This window comes from Bos grunniens, chromosome 8 (genome assembly GCF_055505025.1).
Source record: "Bos grunniens cultivar Pamir isolate PY7600 chromosome 8, Bosgru_T2T1.0, whole genome shotgun sequence".
NCBI classification, from domain to species: Eukaryota; Metazoa; Chordata; class Mammalia; order Artiodactyla; family Bovidae; genus Bos; species Bos grunniens.
Window position 1 is genome coordinate 13004511 of NC_141172.1, and position 17577 is coordinate 13022087.

The following is a 17577-nucleotide window of genomic DNA, read 5'->3' on the forward strand; positions in this document are numbered from 1 at the left end:
TACTGCCTAACATACATTTTCGAATACATATGTTTAGATAAACAAAGGCTAGGCAATATATTTTATTATCCCAGTATCAATCCTTCAGATAAGGCCATAGCCCTTGCCATTCAGACTGTATGGAGAGTTCCTAGACTCACTAGGAGTCCCTGGCCTGAATACCTACCTGCCCATCTCCACCTATCCACCAATATATGGAAGGAACTTGAAGCCCTAACTCTAATGCATTTGCCTGCCTTTCATCATTAGAAATACTTTTAAGTTTAAGATACATGTTTTAGGCTAAGACTTATCTTTCTGGTTGTTGTCTATGGATTTACTTATACAATTGACAGTACTTCCTCTAGAAAGCCTCAGTATTGGTTTTATAGTAGTTTGGTTGGTTCCAATTGGTTTCATTGATTTCAAAGTCACTCAGTCGTGTCAACTCTTTGTGACCCCATGGACTATACAGTACGTGGAATTCCCCAGGCCAGAATAATGGAGTGGGTAGCCTTTCCCTTCCCCAGGGGATCTTCCCAACCCAGGGATCGAACCCAGGTCTCCTGTATTGCAGACAGATTCTTTACCAGCTCAGCCACCAGGGAAGCCCAAGAATACTGGAGTGGGTCACCTACCTCATCTCCACAGGATCTCCCCAACCTAGGAATCGAACTGGGGTCTCCTCCATTGCAAGCAGATTACACTTACTATGTAGCAAACTGAGCTACATAGTAAGTGGAATTCAATTCCTTTAAGTACTTACTAAATTTTATCAATATTAGATGCAAAGTTTCTCCATATATGATGCATTTTTCTTCTTAATATATTGGAATTATTCTGAATGCCATTCAATATCTGAAATAAAGATTTCTTCTGTAAGAAATTATAACTATGGAAGTCATTAATATTCAGAGACACAATGTTTCTTTTTCTTTGGTTTCTGGGATATTTTCAGGAGTGTTAATTCTTCATAAAGGGGCTATTATGTTTTGCATATTGTGAACTGCTAAGATTCTCAGCATCTTAAAAAGACATTGGAATCTTGGAATAAATAGGCATTTAACGAGAAGAATGCTTATTACATTGCCATGTGGCCACTGGGTACTCATTAAACATTAGTTCATGTTCAAAAAATTAAGTAGAATGTAATTATTCTCTGGATAAGGAAATTGCAAGGTAATTTGGCCATGCTTGAAAAAATGAAGAAATGTCAAAAAAAAAAAGAATAAAGGACTTCCTCATACAATTTAAATTTGTACCCTGTGATAACATAAAATGCCATAGAGTATAATTATGATTGTGACACAATGTCAAAATATTTTACATAGAAAATACATATTTTGACATATATGGGACTTGATCCAAACTGCAAAACTTTATGTATGTATATAATATTCTGATCACTTTGATTGTGTAATAATTATTTGGGTTAGGAGTAAGGTTACCAATAATGGCTGATCAATATAAATCCTATAAAATTATATGTTAGAAAATTCTTATTCCCATTAAATCTTAACTCAAGAGAGACAACCTTTAACTTGCTTCTTTCATGATTTGTTTATCTTGGAGACTGATCATTTCAATTCACTAACCAGTGGATCAGTGCTCATGCTCTCATTTTTCCTAAGAAACATGGGTAAGTACCATAATACACAGTGATAGAGTACAATTGTATCTAAGTATACACTATTGATATTTACATAATTACAAGTCTAATGTGTATCCCCATGGAGTACAAGGAATTTTTTGACATTTGTTATTCCCATTTTGTGTATTTACTGAGAAAGGATTGCATGGAAAGGAGCACCAGGCCCACCTCAGGAAATGCTGCACACCTTTGTGATGGATGGGAGTTTTCTCACAGTTGTGTGCAAGGTTCTCCATGTGCTACTTACATCACACTTGACAGATGTGTTGTTCAAATCTTCAATACTTTTAGTGTGTGTTACAGTGCTGCTGGTGGTACTCTAAACACTTATTTTCTTGATCTACTTTTGGTGTCTGCTCACTTTTCAAGCCTTATTATCCAGATATCCTCCCAATTTCCTCTGTTCTGATTCCAGTTGTGAACTTGTTTGTTTCACCCTTTGGAATATTGTAGAGAAGAGAGCTGGGATACAATGGAAGAAATGTTTGTTTGATTATCTGCTTTTATTGCTGAAGGCAATGAAAATCCTATTATCATTAATAGATGGACAGCTGGTTTCCCATGACACTCATGTGTAATAGCAAATTAAATTATTCCCTATGATATCCATGATTAAAGAGCTGAGGGAAAGTAAATTTGGGGGATCTCTGCTGGTCTTATGGTAGAATTACATGATGGGTAAAAAGTAATTCGAGAAATGCAGCAAAGGGCAGCTTCTCCAAGGGCACTAAGTAATTTAAAGGAAAAGAATGACAAGGTCAAGTCCCTGTTTTTTTTTTCATGTCTTGAAACAAGGGACAATAAACAATTTTCAAAATCTGTAGTTTTAGCAGTAGCAGTAACAAGGTAGCTAATAATTAGCTCAAGATTATTTCCTATAGATTGCCAAAATGCAATGGTAAGTTAATTCACTGACTCTCCAAGTCCCTATGTGAAAGTCAGTGCATCGATTGTACAAGTGTGGACTCTACAAAGTGGAATACAGGTAAATGGGGAATTTCAGAACTCATGGTTCACCCAAACCCTCTGCCCTCCTTAAGTCTCCCCTGCCATGTGATAATGGCTTCTTCTTCACCTGTCTGTTAAATTTGTTTCCCTTTCTTTAATGGTTCATAGAACATTCAAATGAAGTTCCTACCTTTTAAAATAAAGCCAGTTCTTTCATACTCACTCCCCAATAGCAGAATTAAAATTAAAGAAATTCTACCTTGTACCACAAATAAATGATAAAGTAAAGCCTGGGAAGAGAGACTTATTTTAAAAAAACACACAAATTTGAAAACTATATCAACATGATAAGCATAAATCTATGATGTATGGCTATGAGAAAATTTTTTGAAGAAGGAAAACAATTTTACATAAGGCTGAATATGCCAATAGTCAATGTATCAGTACATATTCACATACACTGGATATAATGTGCTACCTTAGCTGAGGTAGGGTGGAGAGCGGGGAGGTGGGAGGGGAGTTCAGGATGGGGTGACTCATGTATCCCTATGGTTGGCTCCTGTTGATGTATGGCAAAAACCATCACAATATTGTAAAGTAATTATCCTCCAATTAAAATAAATGTTTAAAAAAATAAAGTAAAATAATAAAAATATAATTAGCAAAAAAAAAGTGCTACCTTGAGCAGCAGCTAAGGTCAGTTTTAATTTTTTACTTATATAGTAATTTTTTAAAAACTAGATTTGCTGGTGGGTCTTCCTTTTGAAACTAAGATGTCAAAATTTATTTACAAATACTTTAAACATTTAAAGAGATGGAAATTCAAACTTGGCTCTGACTAAAGACCATAAGACAGCTGAGACTGTTTGCCCTTCACAAGTCTCTGAAATGCAAAAGGGAGAGAGAATCCTCTCTGTACTGAAGGTACTGAAGTACTGAAAAGTACTTCTGAGACTGTTCAGTTTAGGGCAAGTCAGGTTGCCAAAAGGAGATACTGCAGATGAAGTATCAGGATAAGTGTGTAAGTGGCAGACATAAATGAGAAATGTTTGTTAAAACACAGAAATAAGAATAAGGCAGGCTTGGTTAACACAACAGGGTGCAGGGACACTGCATTAACTGGGGTGGTGATTTGAGTCATGAGAAACGACCTCTTTATTTAGTATTACTTGTTCACGCAATCTCCAGGACTAATTACACATGTATCCCATTTTATGGTGGTGGTGGTTTAGTCCCTAAGTCATGTCCGACTCTTGCGATCCCATGGACTGTAGCCCACCAGGCTCCTCTGTCTATGGGATTTTCCAGGAAAGAATACTGGAGTGGATTGCCATTTCCTTCTCCAGGGGATCTTCCTGACCCAGGAATCGAACCCAGGTCTCCTACATTGCAGGCAGATTCTTTACCGACTGAGCTATGAGGCTTATTCAAATTCCCAGACATGAGTCAATTCTTATATAAATAAATAAACATAGCCCCTTGAACAAAGCAGAAGTTTGGTATACATAAGGACATATAGTGTCCATATTCTATGTATTTTTATCCTAATATTTACCAAAGATATCTGCAGCCATCTGTTAAGGTACTTAAGCATTAGGTTATTGGATGCTTGTTAAAGTTAATATTATAACCTAGGCACCTACATTTCCAGAGTGTAGTGTAATATAAGTATACCAGGTGAACAACAAAATCTTGACATGAATCCACCTCACCCTGCCTTCTGTGAAACATTCAAACTACCCACTATTGATTTTTGTCAATAAATACTAACATAGTAATCATTAGCAGCTGAGACATCACCCCACTGGTTTCTGGTACTTGGAATAGTGGTTTATTATGATAGATAGACCACAAAGAAATATTTGACTCTCTTCTTTCCTAATTCTTCCCTAGCACATCAAAAGTTAAACCATAACTAAGAGAAAATTTAAGAAATTAATGCCACCACCAAAGACTTGAAAGGTACATAAGAAAGCACTGTAATGCTACCTATCATTTCTTTTTACCTACCATCTTATCTGACACTGACAGCATATGGTATGTAGCTAATGACCTGGGGAATTTTTTTTCTGTATTCCAATAAATGGAAAAAAACAGACGCTGTTTTGTTTAACTTAACAGAAATTACAAGATATTTACCATCGTTGCTTCTAAGCTATGTCAGCTCTCTATCTTTGTGCCATATTGTAAACTACAGGGGCCTTGATTGTTTTACTATCCAGGGAACATTATGCTAGTATAGATTGATGACCTCATACTATAAAAGAGCTAAAAGCTAAATACTCTAGATGTCTTGATCAGACATATGTCTACTGAAAATGGGGAGATAAAACTTTCAAAATCAAGGAGGTATTTGAGCAACAAAATAAATAATGAGAAGAATATTTTATAGGCCATAGAATAAAATAAGAATCCATGAGTCTAAATAGCTATAAATGTGGAGAAAGAAAACCTCTTCCTTATAGTAGATGCCAAAGTAATATATGCAGAAGAAATGATAAAATTAGAAAATTACCACTTGACATCATCTTATTAATTATTTCAGACAAGAATCACCATAAACTAAAGTTACTAGGGAAAAATACGATGAAAAATAAAATATTTAAAAACATCTTCATAAGACACTTATGGATTACCATAGGAAATAGAGCAGAGAAGACTGGCCAACAACACTTTTAATCAAGTGATCCAAATAATATCACAAATAATAGGAAAAGCTGACATCAAGTGCCTTCTATGATAATTCCTACTAAAAATGCACATCTAGATTCTATTATAATGAAAATTAAACAAATACAAATTAAGGAATAGTCTAGAAAAACAAACAGCCAGAATTCATCCATAATGTTAAAGTCATGGAAAACAAAAAAATTAAAGAAATAAATATATCATGTGACTGTGGATGGGACACTGGAAAAGAAAAAAAAATTATTTGCAAAAAAGGATGATTAGTGGGACAACAGGAGACCTTTACATAAAGTCTGAAGTTTTAATAATTATTCATTCCCCAATTTGGATAATCTTACTTTCTTGGGTAAGTAAATTTTAGATGATTAATCCTGAAGTATTTAGATGTAAATTTACTTCAAATTTACTATATTTACTCCTATGTATAAGCAAACATAAATTTAGTTCAAATTCCTGTATCTGTAAATTTACTTTAAACTTTGTAAGAAAATATATACATATAATATGTACCCATATGGTCTCATAATGGGTATACGTGTGTTTGTGTATACATTTAGAGAGAAACAGAGAAAGGTGGGGGAATAAAAATTGTAAAATTATTTAGGGAACTGGGGTAAAAGCTCAGGGAAATTGAATGTACAACATATGCAACTTCTTAATTCTCAAATGACTTCACAATACAAAGTGAAAAAAGAAAAAACAGTTGGATTGTAATCTTATGAAAAGTTGAGGAATTCAATGGTTTATTCTAGAGAGCTCATTCTAAAATGAAAGACAATTTGCTGAACATTATCACTAACAAAGAAGCACATTTGTTTCTGATTGCTTGAAATTAAGAACACCAACTTATACAGCAATCTAAAGAAAACAGCTAAAGACCAGATGAGACCAGAAGGAGAAGCAACAAAGAAAACCAGCCAGCAGTAACAAAACAGCAAAACAGTGGTGTCCTGTAAATGTCCTCTTTTTGCAGTTTAGAGAATGTCCACACATGGCCACCTGCCCTAAGCCAGTATAATATCAAATCGCTTTCACCCTTCATGTAACACTGAAATCTCTCATTCATTTGCATTTGTTATACACCTAATATATGCCAAAACTCAACATACCCATGAACAAAAGAGACATACTTCCCACTATGAATATATGGTCTTATGGGGGACACTAACAAAAAACAAATAATTATAGAAATAATTACTTAATATTGCTCTGATAAGTACTATGAATTAGATAAAAAGAACAGTGAGAGAGTTTAATAGAGGAATCTGTTAAGAGTTTCAAGAGGCAGAAGATTTTAGTGAGAAAGTGACTTGAACTTGAAATTTGATAAATAAAAGTTAGTCTTTTTATGGACTATTCTGATGCATTATTATGTTTGATTATCCTTTCACCAACATTACAATCACTTGATTACTAGAGATTTAAAATAAGTCTTGAAATCAAGTACTATAAATCCCTCAACTTTTGTTCTTCTAGAAAGCCTTAGTAATTTTCAGATTTTGCAATTCTGCATAAATTTTAGAATCATATTTTCAATTCTCACCACAAACAAAGTATTTGGGTTTTCATTTGGGATTGCATTTAGATCACTTTGAGAGTGGAAATTTTACAAATATTGAGCTTTCCAAAAATAATGATGATATACCTATCCATTTACTATATTTTAAAATTTATCTCAGCAATATTTTATTGTTTTCATTGTAAAGTTCTTGAAAAGTAAAAGTGTGAGTCACTCAGTTGTGTCCAACTCTTTGCAACCCCATGGACTGTAGCGCACCAGGCTCCTCTGTCCATGGGATTCTCCAGGCTATTATTAAATATATCTCCCAATAGATCATGTTGTAAAGCAAATATTGATAGTGTTTTTTATTTTCCTTTTCCATTGGTTATTTACTATTGTTTAGAAATGCAACTAAACTTCCACTTCTTCCTCAGATGTATAAAATTTCAAAAATGTATCAATTCTACCTTAATGATGAGGGCAAACCATGTACTATAAAAAGTCATACTTTTTTGGCTACCAAAGAGTTGAGGTTACAAAGTAACCCAGCAAACTAAAATCCAAAGAGTTGAAATCCTGTCCTAAGAGTGACAAAAATATAAATTAACTTTTTATAAAATAGGAGATAAAAATGTCATCACCATAAAGACAGGTAAGAAGAAAACAGGTAAAATTAAAATGAATTCTTTAAGGCCAAACACAAACTACTATTCAGTTATTAGGTGGCTCAGTGGTTTAAAAAAAAAAAAAATCCACCTGTCAATGCAGAAGACAAAGGTTTGATTCCTGGATTGGGAAAATCTTTTGGAGTAGGAAATGTCCACCTATTCCAGTATTCTTCCCTGGAAAATTCCATAGACAGAGGAACTTTGTGGGCCACAGTCCCTGGGATCAGGTCCCAAAGAGCTGGACATGACTAAGTGACTCAATATGCACGCACCATCTAATAGTTCCAAAGTTCATCAGACTTAGATTGGGAAGAAGAGTTGTGTGGAGATGATGGGGTGGAGGGATGAATAATCAGAGATTTCTACCCTCAAGAACTCCCCCAGGATCCAGACTAGAGAAAGGAGACTCTTACCTCTCTTCATGGTCTACTATGACAGTTCAGAATCCCAGGGAGCCCCAGATACAAAAAGAGTCTGCACCACTCATCACATTGCTCCCCTGAGCCTCTACTAAATATTAGTAAGAAATATTTGAGAAGTGAAGCACACTTCAGTCATAGTCCCTGTATGGTCCAGGCACACAAGACTTGCCTAAACTTAAGGGTGAGGTAGCCTCTCCACTTTAGACCATGAAGACCACAAAGCATAGCTTGTTCCTGCTGGAAGACAGACACACAAACTGGCTGTGTCCTGGACATTTCTCAGATGTTACAAGGAAGATGTTTTTCAATGGGTGTGTAACAGGAAACCCAACTGCCTCAGACCGTTCACTGACAGGAAGCAGAAGTTATCCACCACTGAAGGAGGGATAGGCAATCCAACACCCATCCTAGGCTCTTTATAGATAAGCAGTGAGATTCTGCCATCACTCTGAAGGAGCAGGAACGCTTATGCACAGGGCTCTGCACAAAGTGAATCACTCTTGCTAGGGCCACTTGAGGGAGGAGCAGAAAACCTGCCTGTGTTTCAGACCCTGGATTGATGGAAGAAGAGCAGGGATGCTGAGAGAATCCAACTCCCAAGGATCAGGGACACAGAACCTGCCTCATATCAAGGCAGGAGAAGTAAGGAATCCTTCCTACATGAGCCTTGTGAATATACAGGGATAACAACAGCAGTCTACCACTGGAGAAGTCAGAAGCACAGAAGGAAAATCCTTTGTGGAGTAGAAGTGCAGGGCATGACAAAATCCAAGGGAGGACCACAACAGCACTTAAGAAATAATTGAATCTTGTAATGGAACAAAGCTAAATAAAGCAACAACACGCCGAATAACAAATTAGGTTGACTCAACCCTCTACGATAACACCTGAAAGCTGGAAGAGAATTTCACATTTCTTGGCATAAAAATACTATTTATTTTAGTCTCTAGAGTTTTGTTGAAAAAAAGATCTGACATTCATTACAAATTATAAAGTGCAGAAAACACCAAGTAAACACCATACACTGCCAAAGATGAAATAGTCTTCAGGCAAAATTCAGATGTGGCACATGTATTAGGATTATCAGGTGAGAACTTTAAAATGATCAAATAGGGACTTTGCATGGTTATGATGTTAAATACGGTTAACATGATGAACAGGTGGAGAATTTCAATGGATTTTCAACTGGCCTATAAAAAACAGCTCCCCCAAAATAATAAAAATATGAGATAAATAATTCAAATAGAAGAGTTAGAAGAACAGACTCAAGTGAGGGAAGGATCAGGTAAATAGAACACAGTGCAATAAAAATTCACCAAACTAAAGCACAAAGAGCAAAAATAGTGAAAAAAATATTTGATATAGGACAAAATGAAACAATCTAATATATGTGCAACTGAATCGCTAATGAAGAGGAAAAGATGGGTAAGAAGTATATTTGAACTGGTAATGGCCAGAATTTAAAAAACAAAAAAAAATTAAAGAGCCATAGAAACTCCCATATCCCAGAAGTTCAGAGAAATCCAAACAGATTTAAGAAAAATAAAAACATACCTAGGCACATGTTAGTCAAGGTGCTAAAACCAAAGATTAAAGAGAAAGTCCCAGAGGCAACTAGTGAAATAAGAATCATTAAATATAGGGCTTTCGGTTCAAGATGGCAGAGTAGAAGGACATGCGCTCATCTCCTGTGAGAGTACCAAAAATTGCAACTAGCTGTTGAACAACCATCAACAGGAGGATACTGGAACCCACCAGAGAAGATACCCCATGTCCAAAGACAAAGAAGCAGCCACAGCAAGACAGTAGGAGGGGTGCAATCATAATAAAATTGAATCCCATACACAATGGGTGGGTGACCCACAGACTGGACAACAATAATACCAAAAAAGTTCTTGCACTATTGTGAAGGTTCTGAACCCCATGTCAGGCTTCGCAGCCTGGGGATCTGACAAAGGAACTGGGAATCCCCAGGGAATCTGGCCTTGAGGGCCAGTAGGATTTTATAGTAGGCGTTCTAGAGGACTAGGGAAACAGAGATTCTAGTCTTGGAAAACACATATAAAATTTTGTGTGCACTAAGACCCACAGGAGAGGAGCAGTGACCCCAAAGGAGACTAAAGCAAAACTATCTGCTAGTGTTGGAGGACCTCCTGTAGAGGTGGGGGTTGGCAGGGGCTCACCACAGGGAAGAGGGCACTGGGAGGTCCCCCTTGGTGTAAACCCTCTTGCAGTTTGCATTAACCCTACCATAGAGCCTGTAGACCCCAGGGTTGGGTCCACTCAGGGCGAACAACTACCAGGGACGGAGTGTAACCCCACCAATCAGCAGATAATTGGATTAAAACTTTACTGAGCAAGGCCCTGCCTACCACAGCAAGACCCAGTTTTTCTCATCACCAGTCCCTCCCATCAAGAAGCTTACACAAGCCTCTTAGCCTCATCCATCAGAGGGCAGACAAAAGAAGTTAGAAGAAGCACAGTCTCACAGCGGCTAAAACAAAAACCACATTACAGAATGTTAATCATCAGAAAAAAGTAGAAAGTTATGTCTCAGATGAAGGGACAAGATAAAATCCCAGAAAAACACTAAATGAAGTGGAGATAGGCAACCTTCCAGAAGAAAAAAAAAAAAAAAATTCAGAATAATGATAGTGAAGATGATCCAGGATCTAAGGAAAAGAATGGAGGCAAAGGTTGAGAAGATGCAAGAAATGTTCACCAAAGGCCTAGAAGAACTAAAGAACAAACTACCAGAGTTGAATAATACACCAGAAGGAATCAATAGCAGAATAACTGATGCAGAAGCATGGATAAATGACCTGGAGGACAGAATGGTGGAAATCACTGCAGCAGGAGAGAATATAGAAAAAAGAATGAAAAGAAATGAAGATAGCTTAAGAGATCTCTGGGACAACATTAAATACACTAACATTCAAATTATAGGGGTCCCAGAAGGAGAAGAGAGAGAGAAAGGACCTGAGAAAACATTTGGGGGAGGCGGTCCTAAGATGCCAGAGGAATAGGATGGGGAGACCACTTTCTCCCCAACAAATTCATCAAAAGAACATTTAAACACTGAGTAAATTCCACCAACTTCTGAATGCCAGCAGAGGACATCAGGCACCCAGAAAAGCAGCCCATTGTCTTCAAAAAGAGGTAGGAAAAAATATAAAAGACAAAAAAAGAGACAAAAGAGGTAGGGACGGAGCTCTGTCCTGGGAAGGGAGTCTTAAAAAGAGAGAAGTTTCCAAACATCAGAAAACACTCTCACTGCCAAGTCTGTGGTGAGCCTTGGAAGCACAGAGGGCAACATAACCAGGAGGGAAAATAAATAAATAATTAAAACCCACAGATTACGTGCCCAAGGGTAACTCCCCCAGCGGAGAAGCAGCGTGGATGCCTGCATCCGCCACTAGCATGCAGGGGCTGGGCAAGGAGGCGCGGGCTGCACTTCTTAGAGTAAGGATTGGGCCTGAATGCCTGGAGGGTATTCAGAGTGAACCAACTTGGTCTAGCAAACCAGACCGTGGGATAGCTACCACGCGAAAGGCCCTAAGACACCGCCAGGACTGCACACAGAACAAACAACTGAACAGAATTAGCCAGCTGCAGACCATCCCCCTCCTGTGACAGGCAGCCAGAGCCAGAAGCAGGCAATCACAACCCCAGAGAGACATTATGTACCAAACTGCAAGCAGGCTTCTTTGCTAACTAAGACTTCCTGGGGTTCTGGAGAGTCATCATCTGCCTGAGAAGGGGCGCTGGTTGTACACCCAGAAAACCAAGCAGCAAGGATGGGAGAGGCGATAAGTCGCAGCAACCACACTCGCCAAACACCTCATCACCTGAGCTGCTCGGAACTGGGAAGGGCACAAAACGCAGGCCCAACAGAGTCTGCGCTTCTGAGGACTACCCGAGTGCCTGAACCTAAGCGGCTTAAACCTGGGAGGTGCATGCAGCCCAGGGCCAGCCTCAGACGGTTCCCAGCGGAGCAACCTAGAGCCTGAGCTGTGTGGGCAGAGACGGCACATGCGCCATGAGCCAGGGTGGGCCCAGTGTGTCTGAGACACTGCGAGCACACGCCAGTGTTATTTGGTTGCAGCGTCCCTCCCTCCCCACAGTGCGACTGAACAAGTGAACCTAAAAAAAGTGTCCATCACCGCCCGCCTTGTGTCAGGGCAGAAATCAGACACTGAAGAGACCAGCAAACAGAAGAAGCTAAAACAAAGGGAACTGCCTTGGAAGTGACAGGTGCAATAGATTAAAACCCCGTAATAGGTACCAACTATATAGGAAGGGGCCTATAGATCTTGAGAAATATAAGCCGGACCAAGGAACTATCCGAAAATGAACTGACCCCACGCTGCCCACAACACCACCAGAGAAAGTCCTAGATATATTTTTACTATCATTCTTCTTTTTTGTCTTTTTAACTTTTTTTAAATTTTAAGTCCTCTATTACTCCTTTAATTTTCATTTTTATAACCTACTATTACTTTTCAAAAAAAGGACCCTATTTTTTAAAGCAAACTTCATATATATATATATTTTTTTAAATAATTTTTGTGACTCCTCCTCCTTCTCCTTCTTCTTTTCTTTAATACTATATTTTTCAAAATCTGACCTCTACTCTAGATTTTTAATCTTTGTTTTTTGGTATTTGTTATCAATTTTGTACCTTTAAGAACCCAATCTTTAGTACCAATTTTAATTAGGAGTGAGATCAATGGCTTGACTTCTCTCTCCTCCTTTGGACTCTCCTTTTTCTCCACCAGGTCGCCTCTGTCTCCTCCCTCCCCCTTCTCTTCTCTACCCAACTCTGTGAATTTCTGTGTGTTCCAGATGGTGGAGAACACTTAGGGAACTGATTACTGGCTGGACCTGTCTGTCTCCTTTTCATTACCCCCCTTTTATACTCCTGGCCACCTCTGTCTCCTTCCTCCCTCTTCTCTTCTCTGTATAACTCCATGAACATCTCTGAGTGGTCCAGACTGTGGAGTGCACATAAGGAAGTGATTACTGGCTAGCTTGGTTTCTCCTCTTTTGATTCCACCTCATCTCATTCGGGTCACCTCTAACTCCCTCCTCCCTCTTCTCTTCTCCATGTAACTCTGTGAAACTCTCTGGGTATCCCTCACTGTGGAGAAACTTTTCATCTTTAACCTAGATGTTTTATCAATGGTGCTGCATAGAAGGAGAAGTCTCGAGACTACTGTAAAAATAAGACTGAAAACCAGAAGCAGGAGGCTTAAGTCCAAATCCTGAGAATTTCAGAGAACTCCTGACTCCAGGGAACATTAATCAATAGGAGCTCATCAAATGCCTCCATACCTACACTGAAACCAAGCACCACCCAAGGGCCAACAAGTTCCAGAGTAAGACATACCACACAAATTCTCCAGCAACACAGGAACATAGCCCTGAGCTTCAATATACAGGCTTCCCAAAGTTACTCCAAAACCATTGACATCTCATAACTCATTACTGGACACTTCATTGCACTCCAGAAAGAAGAAATCCAGCTCCACCCACCAGAACACCGACACAAGCTTCCCTAAACAAGAAACCTTGACAAGCCACCAATACAATCCCACCCAAAGTGAGGAAACTCCACAATAAAGAGAACTCCACAAACTGCTGGAATACAGAAAGGCCACCCTAAACGCAGCAATATAATCAAGATGAAGAGGCAGAGGAATACCCAGCAGGTAAAGGAACAGGATAAATGCCCACCAAACCAAACAAAAGAGGAAGAGATAGGGAATCTACCTGATAAAGAATTCAAAAAAATGATAGTGAAAATGATCCAAAATCTTGAAATAAAAATGGAATCACAGATAAATAGCCTGGAGACAAGGATTGAGAAGATGCAAGAAAGGTTTAACAAGGACCTAGAAGAAGTAAAAAAGAGTCAATATATAATGAATAATGCAATATATAAGATCAAAAACACTCTGGAGGCAACAAATAGTAGAATAATGGAGGCAGAAGATAGGATTAGTGAAGTAGAAGATAGAATGGTAGAAATAAATGAATGAGAGAGGAAAAAGAAAAACGAATTAAAAGAAATGAGGGCAATCTCAGAGACCTCCAGGACAATATTAAACGCTCCAACATTCAAATCATAGGAGCACCAGAAGAAGAAGACAAAAAGAAAGACCATGAGAAAATACTTGAGGAGATAATAGTTGAAAACGTCCCTAAAATAGGGAAGGAAATAATCACCCAAGTCCAAGTAACCCAGAGAGTCCCAAACAGGATAAACTCAAGGCGAAACACCCCAAGACACATATTAATCAAATTAACAAAGGTCAAACACAAAGAACAAATATTAAAAGCAGCAAGGGGAAAACAACAGATAACACACAAGGGAATTCCCATAAGGATAACAGCTGATCCATAGAAACTCTTCAGGCCAGGAGGGAATGGCAAGACATACTTAAAGGGATGAAACAAAATAACCTACAGCCCAGATTACTGTACTCAGCAAGGATCTCATTCAAATATTGAAGGAGAAATCAAAAGCTTTACAAACAAGCAAAAGCTGAGAGAATTCAGCACCACCAAACCAGCTCTCCAACAAATGCTAAAGGATATTCTCTAGACAGGAAACACAAAAATGGTGTATAAACTCGAACCCAAAACAATAAAGTAAATGGCAACGGGATCATACTTATCAATAATTACCTTAAATGTAAACGGGTTGAATGCCCCAACCAAAAGACAAAGACTGGCTGAATGGATACAAAAACAAGACCCCTACATATGTTGTCTACAAGAGACCCACCTCAAAACAGGGGACACATACAGACTGAAAGTGAAGGGCTGGAAAAAGATATTCCATGCAAATAGGGACCAAAAGAAAGCAGGAGTAGCAATACTCATATCAGATAAAATAGACTTTAAAACAAAGGCTGTGAAAAGAGACAAAGAAGGACACTACATAATGATCAAAGGATCAATCCAAGAAGAAGATATAACAATTATAAATATACATGCACCCAACATAGGACCACTGCAATATGTAAGACAAATGCTAACAAGTATGAAAGGGGAAATTAACAATAACACAATAGTAGTGGGAGACTTTAATACCCCACTCACACCTATAGATAGATCAACTAAACAGAAAATTAACAAAGAAACACAAACTTTAAATGATACAATAGACCAGTTAGACCTAGTTGATATCTATAGGATATTTCACCCCAAAACAATGAATTTCACCTTTTTCTCAAGCACACACGGAACCTTGTCCAGGATAGATCACGTCCTAGACCATAAATCTAGCCTTGGTAAATTCAAAAAAACTGAAATCATTCCAAGCATCTTTTCTGACCATAATGCAGTAAGATTAGATCTCAATTACAGGAGAAAAATTATTTTTTTTTACCATAATTTGATTTTTATTAATGAAAATCACTAGAAATCAAACCAAATAATCTTTAATCAAAACTAAATTTGAAACTATAATATTTTATCAGATATTCATACCCATATTTGCTGATGAACTATATCTGAAGCTTAGAAAAATTATTTAAAATTCCAACATATGGAGGCTGAACAACACGCTTCTGTATAACCAACAAATCACAGAAGCAATCAAAAAAGAAATCAAAATATGCACAGAAACGAATGAAAATGAAAACACAACAACCCAAAACCTGTGGGACACTGTAAAAGTAGTGCTAAGGGAAAAGTTCATAGCAATACAGGCATACCTCAAGAAACAAGAAAAAAGTCAAATAAATTACCTAACTCTACACCTAAAGCAACTAAAAAAGGAAGAAATGAAGAACCCCAGGGTTAGTAGAAGGAAAGAAATCTTAAAAATTAGGGCAGAAATAAATGCAAAAGAAACAAAAGAGACCATAGCAAAAATTAACAAAGCCAAAAGCTGGTTCTTTGAAAGGATAAATAAAATTGACAAACCATTAGCCAGACTCATCAAGAAACAAAGGGAGAAAAATCAATTCAATAAAATTAGAAATGAAAATGGAGAGATCACAACAGACAACACAGAAATACAAAGGATCATAAGAGACTACTATCAGCAATTATACGGCAATAAAATGGACAACATGGAAGAAATAGACAAATTCTTAGAAAAGTACATCTTTTCAAAACTGAACCAGGAAGAAATAGAAAATCTTAACAGATGCATAACACCCACGAAAATTGAAACTGTAATCAGAAATCTTCCAGCAAACAAAAGCCCAGGTCCAGATGGCTTTGCAGCTGAATTCTACCAAAAATTTAGAGAAGAGCTGACACGTATCCTACTTAAATTCTTCCAGAAAATTGCAGAGGAAGGTAAACTTCCAAACTCATTCTATGAGGCCACCATCACCCTAATACCAAAACATGACAAAGATGCCACAAAAAAAGAAAACTACAGGCCAATAACATTGATGAACATAGATGCAAAAATCCTTAACAAAATTCTAGCAATCAGCATCCAACAACACATTAACCATGTGTTATCACCATGACCATACACCATGACCAAGTGGGCTTTATCTCAGGGATGCAAGAATTCTTCAATATCTGCAAATCAATCAATGTAATATACCACACTATAAAAGCCATATGATTATCTCAATAGATGCAGAGAAAGCCTTTGACAAAATTCAACATCCATTTATGATAAAAACTCTCCAGAAAGCAGGAATAGAAGGAACATACCTCAACATAATAAAAGCTATATATGACAAACCCACAGCAAACATTATCCTCAATGGTGAAAAATTGAAAGCATTTCCCCTAAAGCCAGGAACAAGACAAGGGTGCCCACTCTCACTACTACTCTTCAACATAGTTCTGGAAGTTTTGGCCACAGCAGTAAGAGCAGAAAAAGAAATAAAAGCAATCCAAATTGGAAAAGAAGAAGTAAAACTCTCACTGTTTGCAGATGACATGATCCCTTACATAAAGACTCCACCAGAAAATTACTAGAACGAATCAATGAATATATTAAAGTTGCAGGATATAAAATCAACACACAGAAGTCCCTTGCATTCCTATACACTAATAATGAGAAAACATAAAGAGAAATTAAGGAAACAATTCCATTCACCATTGCAAGGAAAAGAATAAAATACTTTGGAATATATCTACCTAAAGAAACTAAAGACCTATATATAGAAAACTATAAAACACTGGTGAAAGAAATCAAAAAGGACACTAATAGATGGAGAAATATACCATGTTCATGGATTGGAAGAATCAATATAGTGAAAATGAGTATACTACCCAAAGCAATTTATAGATTCAATGCAATCCCTACCAAGCTACCAACGGTATTCTTCACAGAGCTAGAACAAATAATTTCACAATTTGTATGGAAATACAAAAAAACACAAATAGCCAAAGCAATCGTGAGAAAGAAGTATGGAACTGGAGGAATCAACCTGCCTGACTTCAGGCTCTACTACAAACCCACAGTCATCAAGATAGTATGGTACTGGCACAAAGACAGAAATATAGATCAGTGGAACAAAATAGAAAGCCCAGAGATAAACCCACGCACCTGTGGACATCTTATCTTTGACAAAGGAGGCAAGAATATACAATGGATTAAAGACAATCTCTTTAACAAGTGGTGCTGGAAAACTGGTCAACAACTTGTAAAAGAATGAAACTAGAACACTTTCTAACACCATACACAAAAATAAACTCAAAGTGGATTAAAGATCTAAACATAAGACCAGAAACTAT

At 37.5% G+C, this 17577-nt stretch overlaps 1 long non-coding RNA gene across 6 annotated transcripts in view; it reads right to left on the reverse strand.

Moving 5' to 3' along the window:
- Nucleotides 1–17577, reverse strand: part of LOC147366676 (uncharacterized) — a 277764-nt gene that overhangs the window by 165096 nt on the left and 95091 nt on the right. For 2 of the 6 annotated variants that reach the window (XR_015168950.1, XR_015168949.1), the window contains exons 5-6: nt 1878–2092; nt 666–837 (exon numbers count right to left, since the gene is read on the reverse strand). The exons of 3 other annotated variants lie outside the window; for them this stretch is intronic. This is a non-coding gene — a long non-coding RNA (uncharacterized LOC147366676). Of the gene's footprint in view, nt 1–659; nt 838–1877; nt 2093–17577 lie in introns of those variants that run through there. One more of the 6 variants, XR_015168957.1, reaches the window with a different exon arrangement.